The sequence below is a fragment of the Colias philodice genome, chromosome 7, assembly GCF_061535455.1.
Source record: "Colias philodice isolate Cphi_HAF_F1 chromosome 7, ilColPhil1 Martin Lab GWU primary, whole genome shotgun sequence".
NCBI classification, from domain to species: Eukaryota; Metazoa; Arthropoda; class Insecta; order Lepidoptera; family Pieridae; genus Colias; species Colias philodice.
The window spans coordinates 10,132,004-10,147,027 of NC_143092.1; the positions used below are offsets into that span (position 1 = coordinate 10,132,004).

The following is a 15,024-nucleotide window of genomic DNA, read 5'->3' on the forward strand; positions in this document are numbered from 1 at the left end:
TACAGGAAGCATGTTACATTAATACCTACTTGTTATTTCAATAAACTAAAGTCGTAAGTGTGCGGAATTTATGTGTTTGAAACAAAAAATAACTGATCCCACTTCGGACATTTCGTGACTGATATTTACAAAATATTTTCAATGACATCTACATGTATAATAAATTGACATATTATTCAGACCTGGCATTTCAATTTTTTAATTAAAAAAATGTAATTTTCGTTAACGTTTTTCTAAATATTAATTATTGTAGTAAAGGTTGAATTCAAGTGGAATGCGACCTTGCTGCTTCTCAAAGTAATGATGTTGCAAATTAAAATATTTATTCAAAGTAAAATCGTGAAAATTGTACTTCATTCATACACAAAATTACGCGATTTCAATTATCTAAATAACAAGGCAAAGATTGATTTGTTTGATAACAGTTGAAATTACTGAATCGATTTTTTTTTTTTTTTATTGACGATAGGGAAGAGCTTGACCACAATCTCGCCTGATGTTGAGCTGAGATGTGGTCTAAGATGGTACGCGCTGCCCTAGAAGGTACCTGTTCACTCTACGCTTGAAGATGGGGGATATTGTACTCGTCGGGGAACAATTTAAATTTCAATCATTAACAGTTGAAAGCTCATTTAAGTTATCTTTATACTCTTTTATTTCAATTAAAGGTGAACAAATGAAGGTGAACAAATGAAGTCATATTATAGAGTTAACAGATCGTCTAGTAAACAAGTCTTCTAAAAATCGCATTCCTCAATATTTGTTTGTATCTATTAAGTTCTTAATCAAGAACATGAATTCACAATTCGCATACAAAACAACGTAAACAAAATGCATAAATTTTCCAGTATCTGAAACAAAACATCCCCTCCAAGGTAGGGTGTGTGTCCCCCATCTTGGGGTCTAATTAATTGACGTCTGAGTACTTCGTGTACCTTTGTAACGGCTGTATTCTTTTTGAGTAGCTCACCGGGGGACGGGATTGTTCTAATGTTGTTACTGTGCGCTTTAGGAAAGGAAGATAGATGGTAATTGCCGTTTGTCTGTTGAATTTGTGTTGAGAGGTTCGGATGACATGGCAATTTTAAGGTTATTATCTGTTTTCTAAAGAAAAGTAGGTACCTATTAGTGAAGAGGCTGGTTTTTTATGTCATAATGCAGTATTTACTTGATGTTCAAGCATCAAAATAACAAAATAAGATGCAAAGTTTTCAAATGCAAATGTTATGCGTAAAGTTATGTCATTAGATTTGCCAGTTTTGTTTTTGAGGGACGAAAAATACGGTTCGGTATCTAGTTATCTGTTATTTTAGAAATTTGTTCATATACATTTTAATATGTAGGTATATGTGTGTTATGTGGGTTGTCGCTGAATACATAATATCTTATATCGTAATAACAATTTTACAGTTGTCGTCCAGCCAATTTAAGTGGTGCACAAATTTCAGTAGGTAGGTAAGGACATAAATTTATTTCGCGAACTCGACTCGTAAAACGTCCGTAACGCTCTTGGCTGTAATAAAAGTAACAAATTCATATCTCCTCTGAGACACGAGGCTTTTATGTCGGTACGGGGTACCTGTAACTTATTTTACAAGAAGTAAGGTAGCTTAGTTCTGTTTAAAATCGTTCGTGCAAATGGGTGATTGATAAATAATTGAATGCAAGGAAGATATATTATATCCGAAAAAGGGATGAAAATAATGACACAAAAACAGTTCTTTGATGATTTTGAGTGTCTCGACTCCGATTTAATGTACCTACCTAGACGTATACTGAATTCTATACGCACGATGCAATTTTTCCATCAAATAGTAGATATATTTTTATTGTAGATTTTTGACCAATAAATATATTTTCTCTCTATCATGTAGATTGTCAGTTTTTTCCTTAACATTTTTACCGTAGTATTTGTAATATTATTAACTGATAAAAATATGTAGGGAGTCGTAAGTAACAACGTTATCGCAATGAGTTTAAGAAGCTAGTGGCAGACAGTGTGTCGCCGGGCTGATAACGAATGTTGCGTCACCGTGATTGATGTCAGCTGATCACGTTTTGTTAATTGTTGTGTTGCTGTAGATGTTTATTTTTCAACCAACTTCAAAAAAGGAGGAGGCTCTCATTTCTACAGTAGGTGCTTTTTTGGCATTCGGCTGGGTGAAGCGATTTTGACTTTTATTTTTTTAATTTTAAGAATTATCATTAGAATATTTAGAATTATAAGTGGTATGTGGTTTAGTAGTTGAAGTAACGTATTAGTAGTAATTAGCTGTTCCCCGCGGTTTCACCCGCATTGCTCCGCTTCTGTTGGTCTTAGCGTGATGATATATAGCCTATAGCCTTCCTCGATAAATGGGCTATCTAACACCGAAATAATTTTTCAAATCGGACTAGTAGTTCCCGAGATTAGCGCGTTCAACACACAAACAAACTCTTCAGCTTTATAATATTAGTACAGATGTATAAGTATAGGAAGTAGGCATAGGTATAGAAATAGTTCTTCCCTTGTGGAATATAGGTCTTTGCTTTGACGAAATAGGTCGTTACACACACTTCTGTTATTGAAAGAGATACGATGCGTGTATTTTCTTCTATTGTAAGCGGTCGTGGTGCTCATTTTGGTTTAAGACGTAATACAAAGCCAAATGTTTCATTTAAGACGTAAGTAATACAAGACGATAAGAGTGAAGTGTTTAATATCTAGTCGGATAAAGATGATTATCCACAAAATTTATCAAATATGTTCCATAGGAATTGTTCTAAAAGTATCAAATGTGAGTTCTATGACTTGAAAACAGTAAGATTTTCCCAAGTCGTGACCAATAGAAACAACATTAACAGACAACATGACATAAATCGAGACAATTCCCTCATACAAATGGACGGTATGTTTTCGAGTAGAGATCACGAATACGATATTCGTGCACCTATTGTCGTAGGAAGTACGTTTGCAGCTATCTGCATTCTACACACGAATATTAAGAGGTACAGGGGAAAGATTTTTGTATGTTTGTAATGGAAAATCTCAAAAACTACACGAGAGAGTAGAGAGCTACATAACTTCCTATTGTATGTAATACTAGAGGTCCGCCCCGGCTTCGCCCGTGGTACATATTTCGCAATAAAAGGTAGCCTATGTCCTTTCTCGTGTATCAAAATATACCAAATTTCATGCAAATTGGTTCAGTAGTTTAGGCGTGATTGAGTAACAGACAGACAGACAGAGTTACTTTCGCATTTATAATATAAGTATGGATTTTCTCGAATCAGAACTCACTTGTAGTTAGTTACAATTTACAAACAATTACCTCATCTAATTTAATTTATTTTATGTTATTAATTTATTTAATGCCTAAAATTTTGAATACTTCCCTGTGTCATATAAGATTCTTGCGGTTATCCTGTAGTTAAATTATTCAAAGCCCTGTTTATTAGTAGTTAACTTACCATAATTACACTGGTTTATGTAAATTGTAAAGGTAACGAGTTACGAGACCCATATAGGTAAACTAGCGGTCCGCCCCGGCTTCGCCCGTGGTACATATGAAAAATAGATGTTGGCCGATTCTCAGACTTACCCGATATGCACAGAAAATTTCATGAGAATCGGTCCACCCGTTTCGGAGGAGTATGCAGACTAACATTGTGACACGAGAATTTTATATATACAGGGTGTAATCGTTAAGTGTGCACAGGCGATTATTCCGTAACTATTACAGATATCAAAAAACTTTAAACTGATATCGAAAGTACTTAACCTAATGAGTAAAATGGCCATAATAAATTTTTAAAAATAATACGAGAAATATCTAAAAAATTAACTTTAAGCCCTCCCATACATTTAGTATGAGATATGAATATCCCATGTACATGGGTTGATCCAAAAGTAATGATAATCAATATTAAACAAGGTCATTACAGTTAAAATAATTATGTATTTCTCTAGATAGTCTTCTAACTAGATAATACTTCGATATTTTTTTTCCTTAACTTAGAAAAAAAAAAAACTTTGACTTCATCTACAAAAACCCCTCAAAATCGGCCATCACTTCGCTGTCGTCTTAAAATTTCTTATATCGACGGTGTTTCTTGTGCCGAGGTAAGAGATAGAATTAACTAGGAGCTAGATCTTACAAACAGGGTGGGTGTTCAAGCATTTTCAATGCCGATTTTTGATTGGCAGCCATCGCAACTGACGCTTTGTGATCTGGTGCGTTGTCTTGGTGAACCAACATTCAAGACCGAAGTTTGCCATGTCTCTTTTTCTTACTAACCTACCCGCAATCTTTTAATTTGGTCTGTGTAGTAAGAGCCCTGTGTAGTAGTGGCTACCTTCTTAAAATATTCCACATTTCTTCAGCGTCCCAAAAAACTACGGCTTTAATTTATCCTACTAATTTTCACTTTGAAAATCTTCACCGTCACTTTGGAAGCTCGCATCCAGGCCATTGATTGTTTCTTGGTTTCAGCATAAACATGGTGAACCCAGGTAACGCCCATGGTCACAAATTTTGACAAAAAATTATCCTGATCTCATTAAAAATTTAGAAATTCACCCTCTAAATGTCGAATCGTTGTTTCTTCTTTTCGTCGGGAAACATTCTGGCTCGCACTGTTCACATTAAAATTAATGTAAATACTTGGAAACGTGGCCTGTTGATATAATTTTTTTGTGATAACTTAGTGATTACATGAGCAAGCATAAAACATTTATTTTATATTTTTATGTGCACAGGAAATACCCAATTATCATTACTTTTGGATCAACCTATACATTTAATATGAAAGATTTTAACTTTTTTTTTTGTTTTTTTTGGTTTTCTGCTTTAATTACTTCGCAAATTTGGAGGGAAGTTCATTTAGAAACTGTAAATAGACCTCCTCATTGTATTGCACAATAAGGACGTCACTTCGAAAATCTACTATGAATACAAAATGTATGGGAAATAAATTGTATGGGAGCGTTTAATGTAACATTTTTGGTTATTTCTCGTTTTATTTTTAAAAATTTATTATGGCCATTTTACTCATTAGGTTAAGTACTTTCGATATCAGTTTAAAGTTTTTTGATATCTGCAATAGTTACGGAATAATCGCTTGTGCACACTTAACGATTACACCCTGTATATAAAGATATTGCTATCATCCTTCAATTCCATATAAATCATATTGCACGTATTATTTAAAACATTTCCTAAAACAATAGGGGTTTTACGCCACATTATTATATCTATACGCGGAATCGGATATTGCTGTAGTAAAGACTATTGAATATGTAAGTTTATTTTAGAATTCTTCGCGCGTTGTGTGGTGCTGTGGTGAGGCAAGATGTGACGCAGCTATCGCAGGTTCGACCGTTATAAGTTTTTGGGTATTTGTCAAGGAAACGTGTCGACATAAGCACTTCCGATGATCTTGCTTGTATGACTGTTTGATTGTGTAATAGTTGGGTAATTTGGGGGTTTTTGTGCGTCACTATTTAAGATGTTTTGATGAAATTTGGGTTTTAATTAATGTGTGTACAAATCCGTATCTATCTAGGTAATTAGTTTGATGCTCTAGGTCGGTGTATAATATATTTATATTTTATACGTATGTTACTATACATATTTATAAAATGTTATAAAATGTAGGGGCTTAGAATCCATGGTCAGCTTTTTTATTTCTAACGTTTTAACAAATAGTAAAAAGTAATTGTTTCTCAATATAACTTCTTCATAAAACTTTTGGCACTATCATTTATTTAGCGAGTGAAACATATAAAACAGTAGGTATAGATAATAGAATAACACGTCATAAAATGATGATTAGCAAGGCTCTTACTGCCTACACACTCGCAAAATCAAACATAATATTTCATTATCAAATAATTGGTTAGCGTCTTTTAATTTTCCGTATACTAAATGAGGGGGCGGGAACCTTTATCGCGAACAATTTCGAATTACACCGGTAAAAAGATTAAAATCGCTTACAACGCTTTGTTTAAAGTGATTACATTTTTATTGGTTGTTTGTATAAAGCCTCCAGTCGTTACTTTGTCGGCTTTTACATGGTCAATTGGACGCCCACGCGGTGCATCGATTTTTGCGTTGACCACTAAGTGGTAGTCGGTTCAAATACCTTTGGTAATATGGAAACAAAGGCAGGTATTTCTCGGAATATCGCCGTGATGGTCTGGTGATTTCATTTATGGTAGAGTTCATTAAATTGCAACGAGGTTATTGATAGCTTTTGTGTGCAGTTTGATATGGGTATTTGCACGAATAATTATGGAAATACTGGAAAATAACGATCAAGCAAGGTGCTATAAAACCTAAGAAAATCTATAAGCGAAACTAAGAATTTTGTTTCCTTATACTTGGCCATAATTAGTCGAGCAGTTCAGTCACACACAAAACAATTTTGTACTCACCTACTCCTGTAATGGTGGCAGTACACATGGGGCCAACGTGTTGGGCCAACGGGTTGGGCCAACGTGTAGAGAGCTACTTGGCGGTATGTTGGCTTCATTAGCCTAGTTGGCGCCAATATTGGCAGGCCAACCGAATGTTGTCGGTTTTTTGTGCACACATCAAAGGATCTTGGCGCGCTCCACAAACAGCGTTCACACGTTGGTGTCTTGTTCAGTTTGTTGTTACTCGTCAGCGGAGACAGTATCGTTGCGCGTCAATGAAATTTACGTTTAACCATGTTCCGATAGCGATGGCGGCGCCGAGGTTTTACAATTCGTAGAATTGTATCCACATGAAGGAATAATTTGGAATCCACGGCATGAACTACACAAAAATAAAACCATATGACTCAATAAATTAGATGTTCTATTTTCTATTTATTATATTATTCTAGATGTTTTTCTTATCTCACTTTCATACAATGCGATAAAAAAATGAATATATTTATAAAATGAGTAAAATAGTATTAAAAAGTTACAAGTGTTCTTAAAAATTATTAAATAACAATATACAATGAGCATGATTTTGATCAAATTGTGCTTTATTACATAAATAATATTATCATTTGATATAATAATATCTAAAATCTAATCTTTAAAGTTTCGTTTTATAGGTAGTTAAAATTAAATTAAATGTAAAATGCACACATTTTAAACATTTGAAAAAATCTAAACATAATAATGTTTTATTTATACAGATATAAAAAAGGACAATAGAGATTGGAAAATGGTATCATCGCAGACGGCAGAGTACACTCATTGTTATTGATGCACAATGCACATGTACGTAATAATTAAACGCACTGTATATAAATAAATTGCCGCGGCTGCAAGAAAGCTTCTACGGACTACGTCCATCTTTGAAGCGCCAATGCAGAATGATCAGTACGCCAATGTGTGAACAGGAATCTTGATATCCTTCATTTTTTCCCAACACGTTGGCCCAACGCCTTGGCCCCATGTGTACTGCCGCTATAAGAACTAGGAATCTAATCAGTGCCATCAAATTATAATTTAAGCCTACTTCACCTCTTTGATAAATGAGCCATTGAACAGCAGACGTGTGTTAAAATAACGTTATCCCAATAAACAATAGCAGGTATCTCACAAATAAATCACTCAAGTTCAAGACTAGCCTCTGCCACCGGATCTGTATCCTGTAAGTCCCATTTCCCGCGGCCTGCCAGATGAATTATTCATATTTTACTTGAATATTGTTTTAATAAAGTATAGGAAGGAGGAGTACGTTTTTATAAAAATACAGGTGTATGATATACATTTGATTCGAGATTTTAAATATGGTATTCCTTACTAATAGGTCTTTATAAATGTTTACGGTAATAATAATCTGCCCCAAATACGATACGATTTTGGATATGATATAAAAAGAAGCATTTGTTATACGAACATTTCAAAAGTTGTCCCTTCAGTTTTCAAGTCGAATGACAAATGTGACTTCCTAAGTAGACGTGACTATATTTCATAGAAATGAAATATATTTCCTCCGTCCAAAATATTAAATATTTTATGTTCTAGTCTTTATTTGAATTGTATAATTTTATCAATATCTAACATTATTTGACTTAGGGCCGATTTTTCAATGCTTGGATAAAATTTATTCGTCGAATAATGTATAAAACTACCATTTTAAAAACGTATTCTAATTGTCCGTATTTGACAGTTTACGTGACATTTTAATATTATTGTGTAATACTTTATTGGACGGATAAGTTTTATCCAAGCATTTAAAATCGGCCCATACTATAATAATACGTAGACAGGTAAGAGACGTATATCACTTTACCAACCCGTTTTTACACAGGGTCAAAAATCTAAAAAAATACCAGCCATCTATGACTCGATTAGAATTCACATCAAAGTTGACATTCACATAAACTTATAAGCATCCTTTAGAAAATAACTCCTTATACCTATTAAGAGGAATATTCCTCTGTATCCTCTTCATAACTAGGTCACAATATAAAAGCAATGCCAGTATCTATGACGCGATTGGAGTTCACAAAGTTCATTAGACCTTCGGCCCACCCGTGCCATACGTCTTGCTGACGTGTGACGTCACGTTGAAGTAATGAAACAAAAGCCAAAGTAGCCTTCGGAAATACCACATCACCGTTAGATGTATGAATCGTGGTATTGTTGAAATTGAGATGGAGTTTGTATGGGAAATTTTGTGAAATGTTGAACTCATGATAAACAAAATATAATAATATACAGTATCAGGCTTCTCGATTGCCAGCTCCACCCTTAAGTCGGGATGAAATAATATATTATGTTCCTTAGGAATAACTGTAGTCGTCTATTGGAGGAAGAATTTTCAAATTATCTTAAGTAAATGCTGAGTTTATCCATTTCAATCATACTTAAAATCGTTTCTTCTAATACATATTTTCTTCTCTATATCTTAATGATATTAGTATTTAGTGTAGATGTGGTGTAGACTTCAAAATATAGACAAACACACGTCAAAAGTACAAAGGGTATTATCAAAAGCCTCAACCAGAATACATACACAAGACTGAACACGGCAATCTAAATTAATATCATTCAAAATCCTCTATCCATAGCCCGCTAAGTTTTCGTCTCTGACGCGAATGGCATTATATTGTAGTCTACATTTGTATTGCTTCCTTCCAGTCTGCCTGGCTCTAGGGCTTCGTTTTAAGATTATAAGCCTAGACAATCGAATAATACCTATTTGTGTCTGGATTGTTAGATTCAAATTTGTGGATGATTGTGTTGCTATTGGGTTCGTATTATACTTTTAAGGAACCTATACTTTTTATATTATACCTGTAATGATATAAGTTTGTAAGATATTATAAATTCTAGTCTGTTTATTTGCTTTGAAAAGAAAAAAAATAATTTTTTTTTTCAGGTAAAGACAAAGAAAGATTGTAAAATAAACTGGTATTTAAACTTAAACTACAAATTGTTTGTTGCTACGTTGTAACAACTGAACCGATGCAAAGGTTCTATCAATCTTGAGGAACAAAGGTTAATTTGTCTGGAAACTTAATGGCATTTAAATAGGGGAAAACTTGGGGAATGATGTATATTAAAGCTAGTACTATTTCATATATTTGTCGTATGTTAATAATGAATTCTGAACGCTGCTTGGCAGTCAGATGAATATTACGTAAGCAATTGACAAAGGATTCCAGTAGGTGGAAATTCCAATAGATAAAACGATTAGACATTAGTGTATATGAACAAATTAACATAACGAAATGTTTGCAAAATTTAGTAATTTTTTGTTAAAACTAACCGCAGTGTTTTATTTGCATAATGTTTTTTTTATGTTCAAATTTACAAAAAAAAAGAACATGCTTCTCATAAACATTATTTTTTCTTAATACCCTCATGATTCATCCCTCATTCCCAAAATATGTCTTCATCAATACTTGATTCTGATTAGTATTTTAACAGTTGCCATTCATTCATGTTTCAATAATGTAACAAGATTTGCAATCCTCACATCCATTTAAATTTTAAACACAATCTTACTCTCGTACTAAAAGACACCTTGGCGCGTCTCTTGACGGATATTTCACGGCAATCGCACGTGGGTTCGATTCAAATGTCTGTCAGACACGACAATGGTAAAGGGCAGCTTTGGACAGCCCGTCAGTTTGTTCATGTTGTGTTGAATGTATGGTTGGTACCGTATGTAGGACGATGTTATTGTGTCGTGCTGTGAAGTAGAACAGCTTACTAAATATTTAGTAAGTAGTAGTAAGGAGAACAAATAGTGGCATAATATTGTCGTGAAGTAAGTACTGGTATGAAAAGGAGAGTACAGCAAAGTGTGGATGTAAATTTATTTGGGTTGATTTGAATCTATGTACGACTGACGCAATGTACTAAAGTAAGCGAAGCAAAGCAAAAGATCTAGTTAGAGTACAAGATGGTGTAGAATTGATTTCACTGCTGGGTCTGTTTCTATCTAATTCTGTTAAACTTAATGTGTCTGGCAATTTATCATTCGTACAATCAATATTTACTGAACTATATGTATGAACAACAGGAAGAGGCTTATGTTCAAAAGACCCCAGGGCAAATGAAACACCAGGTGCATAACGCTAATGCCGCCTAGTGTACGCTGCACCCTTCGTCTAATGGCACACCCACCCAGACGTATCGGTTGTATATGAAAATAAATTTAATTTATATGTATATCATATATAATTTATATATAGGGTTAGTGCTAAGTAAGTTTGGGAGAAGATTCCTGCAAGTTAATGGTTTTAGGAATTTATATCTCCAGTTGCAATTACTTTTAGATGAGCGAATGTAGAAAATCATGAGGTAACTTTTGTTAGTTTATGCTATTTTTAAAACTGTTACAGTTAGTCTTTGAAAGCACCAGTATCTATTTAATGCATTTCAATCTGATAAAGCACAGGCGAAATCTTCGCGACTAATTGGTGTCAATTCTTTTGGACATAGTTGCATAAAATATTTACATAATAAGCGATAACATAAATCGTCCTCAATTTCACTCGATTGATTGACTTTCATATTTAAATTAAAGTCATCGCTTACGATGTTTCAATATTAAATATTCAGTGCAATGAACATAAATCGGATCGGTGTTTCGTCATCAAGTTTAATGCCTTGTTGCGGCCGTTTAAGGCGTTTGTAATAGGCCTGAGGGCCTTTTCAGCTCGATCGGTTTATAATGAATTATATTTTCAACGCTGGAATAAATTCATTTATTGTAAGGGGCCGTAATACACGAACGTAGGTACTGTTTATAACTCTATAGCGTAATTAAGAATTAGAAATCATTTGCATAATCTGAAAATATTTGAATATTATCGTCGTTTCTTTTTTTCTAGTTATATTGCGAGTTGCAATTAACGCACTTATTTTAATTTAGGCTTATGCGGACCTATAAGTAGGAATATAATTCTTCTATTTCAATCCGTCTATTTTCTTTTCAACAATAAATTGAATAAACTCAACTAAACATTAATTCATTTTACATCACTGTTTTCAGGAGATATTCCGCTGTTAATTCTGATTATCCTGATAAAATAATGATATCTGCATCACAGTGCATAGATACCACTAGATACTATGTATGTATTTAGTATTTACCAATCAATCGAAATAAAAAATATATTTTATTACATCCAAAAGTTGTTCTGTTCTACACCTTAAACGTTGATTAACAGTTTTAACAAGTGAACTATGAGGTTGCTCACGAACGGTGAAGTTTTTTATCGACCAAATAAATAAGGAGATATAGGAGGCTCTGAATTATAACGTCATTTATATAAATGACGATGGAGTCATTACTGTTTAAATGATTCAAATGTAAGAGAAAAGGTTTTTTAATATTATTTGGCTTTGTGTTTTCTATTGGTGAGAAAAGATATGACATGAAGTAATTTCCATTAAAAGTTAAAAGCTGTACTTACTATATTGAGAACCACAGACTATAAATTGACAGCAGTGTAATGTAAAGGTCAAACAAAACTTTTGGACAACGGGAGGTACGTCATCATAACAATAACGTTGCTACAAATAAAGCTTTGAGTTTATAAGTTTTCAGTCCATATCTAATGTAATTTTAACATCGTTCTTAATTAAACTATTATGCAATTTCTCCAAAATTTTCCTAAGTACTGCCGCATTTCTAAAGTGAGTGTTTTTAAACCGAATTTAAAACAAAATCTCTATCGAATGTAAAATTAATATACATATTATGTACATATTTAAAAATGTATTTATTAAATTTTCCGCCAAGTAACCGATAGACAATTCCTCGAACAATTTGTTACGCGTCGGTGGTCCTTCATTACCATAAAGTTGGTCAAACGGTCAGCGATCGACGCGGGATTTGCACAGCGCTGTGCTATCGGCCACTCGATCTCAGTAATGGCTGATACGTGTGACGATAGCTCGGTCAGTAATCGAATGGTAACCTAATTGTGACGAGCTTTGTTCTGATGCTTGGTTATCCGGAGTCGTTACAGATTTGAGGTTTCGTAGCCAGAGATGTCTAATTTATAGCCTCAAAATGTTATGGGATAAAGTGTACAATGTGAAATTCAACATCATTGACCATTTCAATACTAAAAAAACTTTGGAGGTTTAATATTTAATTTTTTAAGTTGGATTTATCATTTAACGTATAATAGCAGTACCTAATTACGCATATAAATAGTTTTTTTTTTATATTACTTTTAGCTGTCTCGCGTGTATACTATACTGTATTACCTTTATATATAGGTGTACATTTTCATGTTTGATATTCGGGACGTCCTGAGTGTTATGTCGCCCGTACAATTCTTACATCTTCATTGAGTTACAACCTAATCGAAGCAGATGGTCGCGAGGAATTAAATAAATAAGATAATACGATATGACGGTCACAAATGTCTTAATACTCTAATGGTTGGCCACACTGTGCTCGTGTGATCCATCATCGTGTTATTTATTTGGCCGCATCAAACCCAATTTAGTAACGTAGTTAATTTTATTACTTCTATTTAACCTGCTCCGTTTACCGGCTTATCTTTGGACATGGTAATTGGTAATTGCGTGTTGATTCTGTGTGAACAGTAATCGTAGATGCACATTGCACAGTAAGGTACCTACCTACTCGAAAATATATTTAATGAATGTTCAGATAGAGGTAGTACTACAGATATGTATAGCTATTGTATTTATATATATTTTTACAATTATATTAAGCCTTATTTAGCTTATGCATTATTTTATGGTGTTTAAATAATAATTATCATCTCTCAATGAATTTGTCTAAACAAATAAATATGCGTGATTTTAGAGACACAATTGGATACCTACGGTAAGTATTCGCTGTTAACTGGTTCCAAAATTATTTTTTATTATTCTTATACGAAATCGCCATTTTTATATTTCAAATAAGACGCCGACTGCAGTGTATCATAGTTATGTAGGTACATCGCATTATTATTATGCAACGATTCTAATTCAAAATATTTTTCCAAGCCAACCTTGGCTAACTAAAGTAAAAAAATGCGCAATTAAGAACTATTATGGCATTGTTAGTTCTATGAGAAAAGGTTTAAGCTCCGTCCGTCAAGCACTTAAACGTTGGCAAAGTGCCTGGAGAGAACACTGCAAGTTGTAGGCTCTAGCTCACAAGCCTATCTCGGTCTAGACTCTAGACCAGACCATAGACACAACGGGTTGACCTAGATGCCAGAAATCGATTCCACAATTTGCCTGTTCAAATATTTACATGTCAGTGTAAACAGTTTGCAGGCATATTAAATTTCCGATGCGGTGTTTTGTTACGACTGGCGTGGAAAAATATCGTGCTAGAAGGTATAAGGTAGTACGGAATAAATACTGCATTGAGCTTGCCTTTATTTGTCCGTCTAAGGCAGTAATATCTAACATCAGAGCATTCTACGTGACTAATAATTTAAACGCAATAAATAAAATCGATAAAGCAATCTTAATATACATATTTGTTGCTTGTCTTGTCTTCTGTTGTCTTGTGTTCTTGTCTTTGATCTACCGCTTGATACCGATGTAGGACCTCTTGTAGAGAATATATTGTTAAGTATTAGGGTCTTCACGGTAGGTCTACCTTTGTCATGATGCTTTAAAATCGATATCAAAAACAAATGTGTAACTCGTATATCTCAGGCAATAGGACCGTTCCTTAATCTTTTTATGTCCAAACTTGCTGGACTAAATTTCAACACTAGAGTAAAACGTTTTTGTTAAACGATACTTTGCTTCATTATAAAATAGAAAATAATTTTATATTTTGTTAGAAAAGTTCAGAAGAAAATAAAATAAATTTGAAGCAATTCATTTTTGCTATTGAGTAATAGATATTTGCTAAATGAAGCAATCTATAAATTGCGCAATAGCACAATGATTTTGCACATACGATACTCCAGTACTATCGAGAATAGAGTGGCCATAAATCACAATATTTTCTAACACTGCAACAATATTTTTCAATTGGAAAGGTCAAAGGAAAGTTCAGAGCGGTGCCAAGGAAGTGACCTCGCCACCCCCGTAACTTATATATTATTATTTGGGTCGCGTACACGCCGAGCCACCCACGTGAACGAAAGCGTGACTGCGCTTTATTTCAATAATGCAATCGTATAATGGCTTCCGAAGATAGGTAATGGAGCTCTCGATTCTTTAAGAGCTATAGGGTCTGGTCGACTCACAAAGGTACGGGAGGAGTAAGAAGTTTGAAAGTTATGACTTTTGGTTGTGGGGGTTTACGATGATATATGTTTTGTAGAGAGGAATATATATAGTGGGATGTATAGCTATTTGCGTGAAGATAGATATGCGATCGTGATTTAATAGGTACGATGTTGTATTGATTGTCTTCTAGGTTATATATTCAATTATTCATTACCAATGTGAATTTCTAAAACATATGAAATCAATATTGAAAGTCTTGACATATATCTATTATGAATGTTTGCTTATCATCAACTCGCTGTTAAAAAGGCCCAATTGGACACTGAAAATTCTTACCTTTATTTTATAAAAAAAAAAACTTACAAAAGTATATTATT

At 33.7% G+C, this 15,024-nt stretch overlaps 1 protein-coding gene across 1 annotated transcript in view; it reads left to right on the forward strand.

The window, feature by feature from the left end:
* The window catches only part of slpr (mitogen-activated protein kinase kinase kinase slipper), a 54,652-nt gene that overhangs the window by 22,196 nt on the left and 17,432 nt on the right, over positions 1 to 15,024 (forward strand). The gene's annotated exons all lie outside the window — the stretch shown is intronic.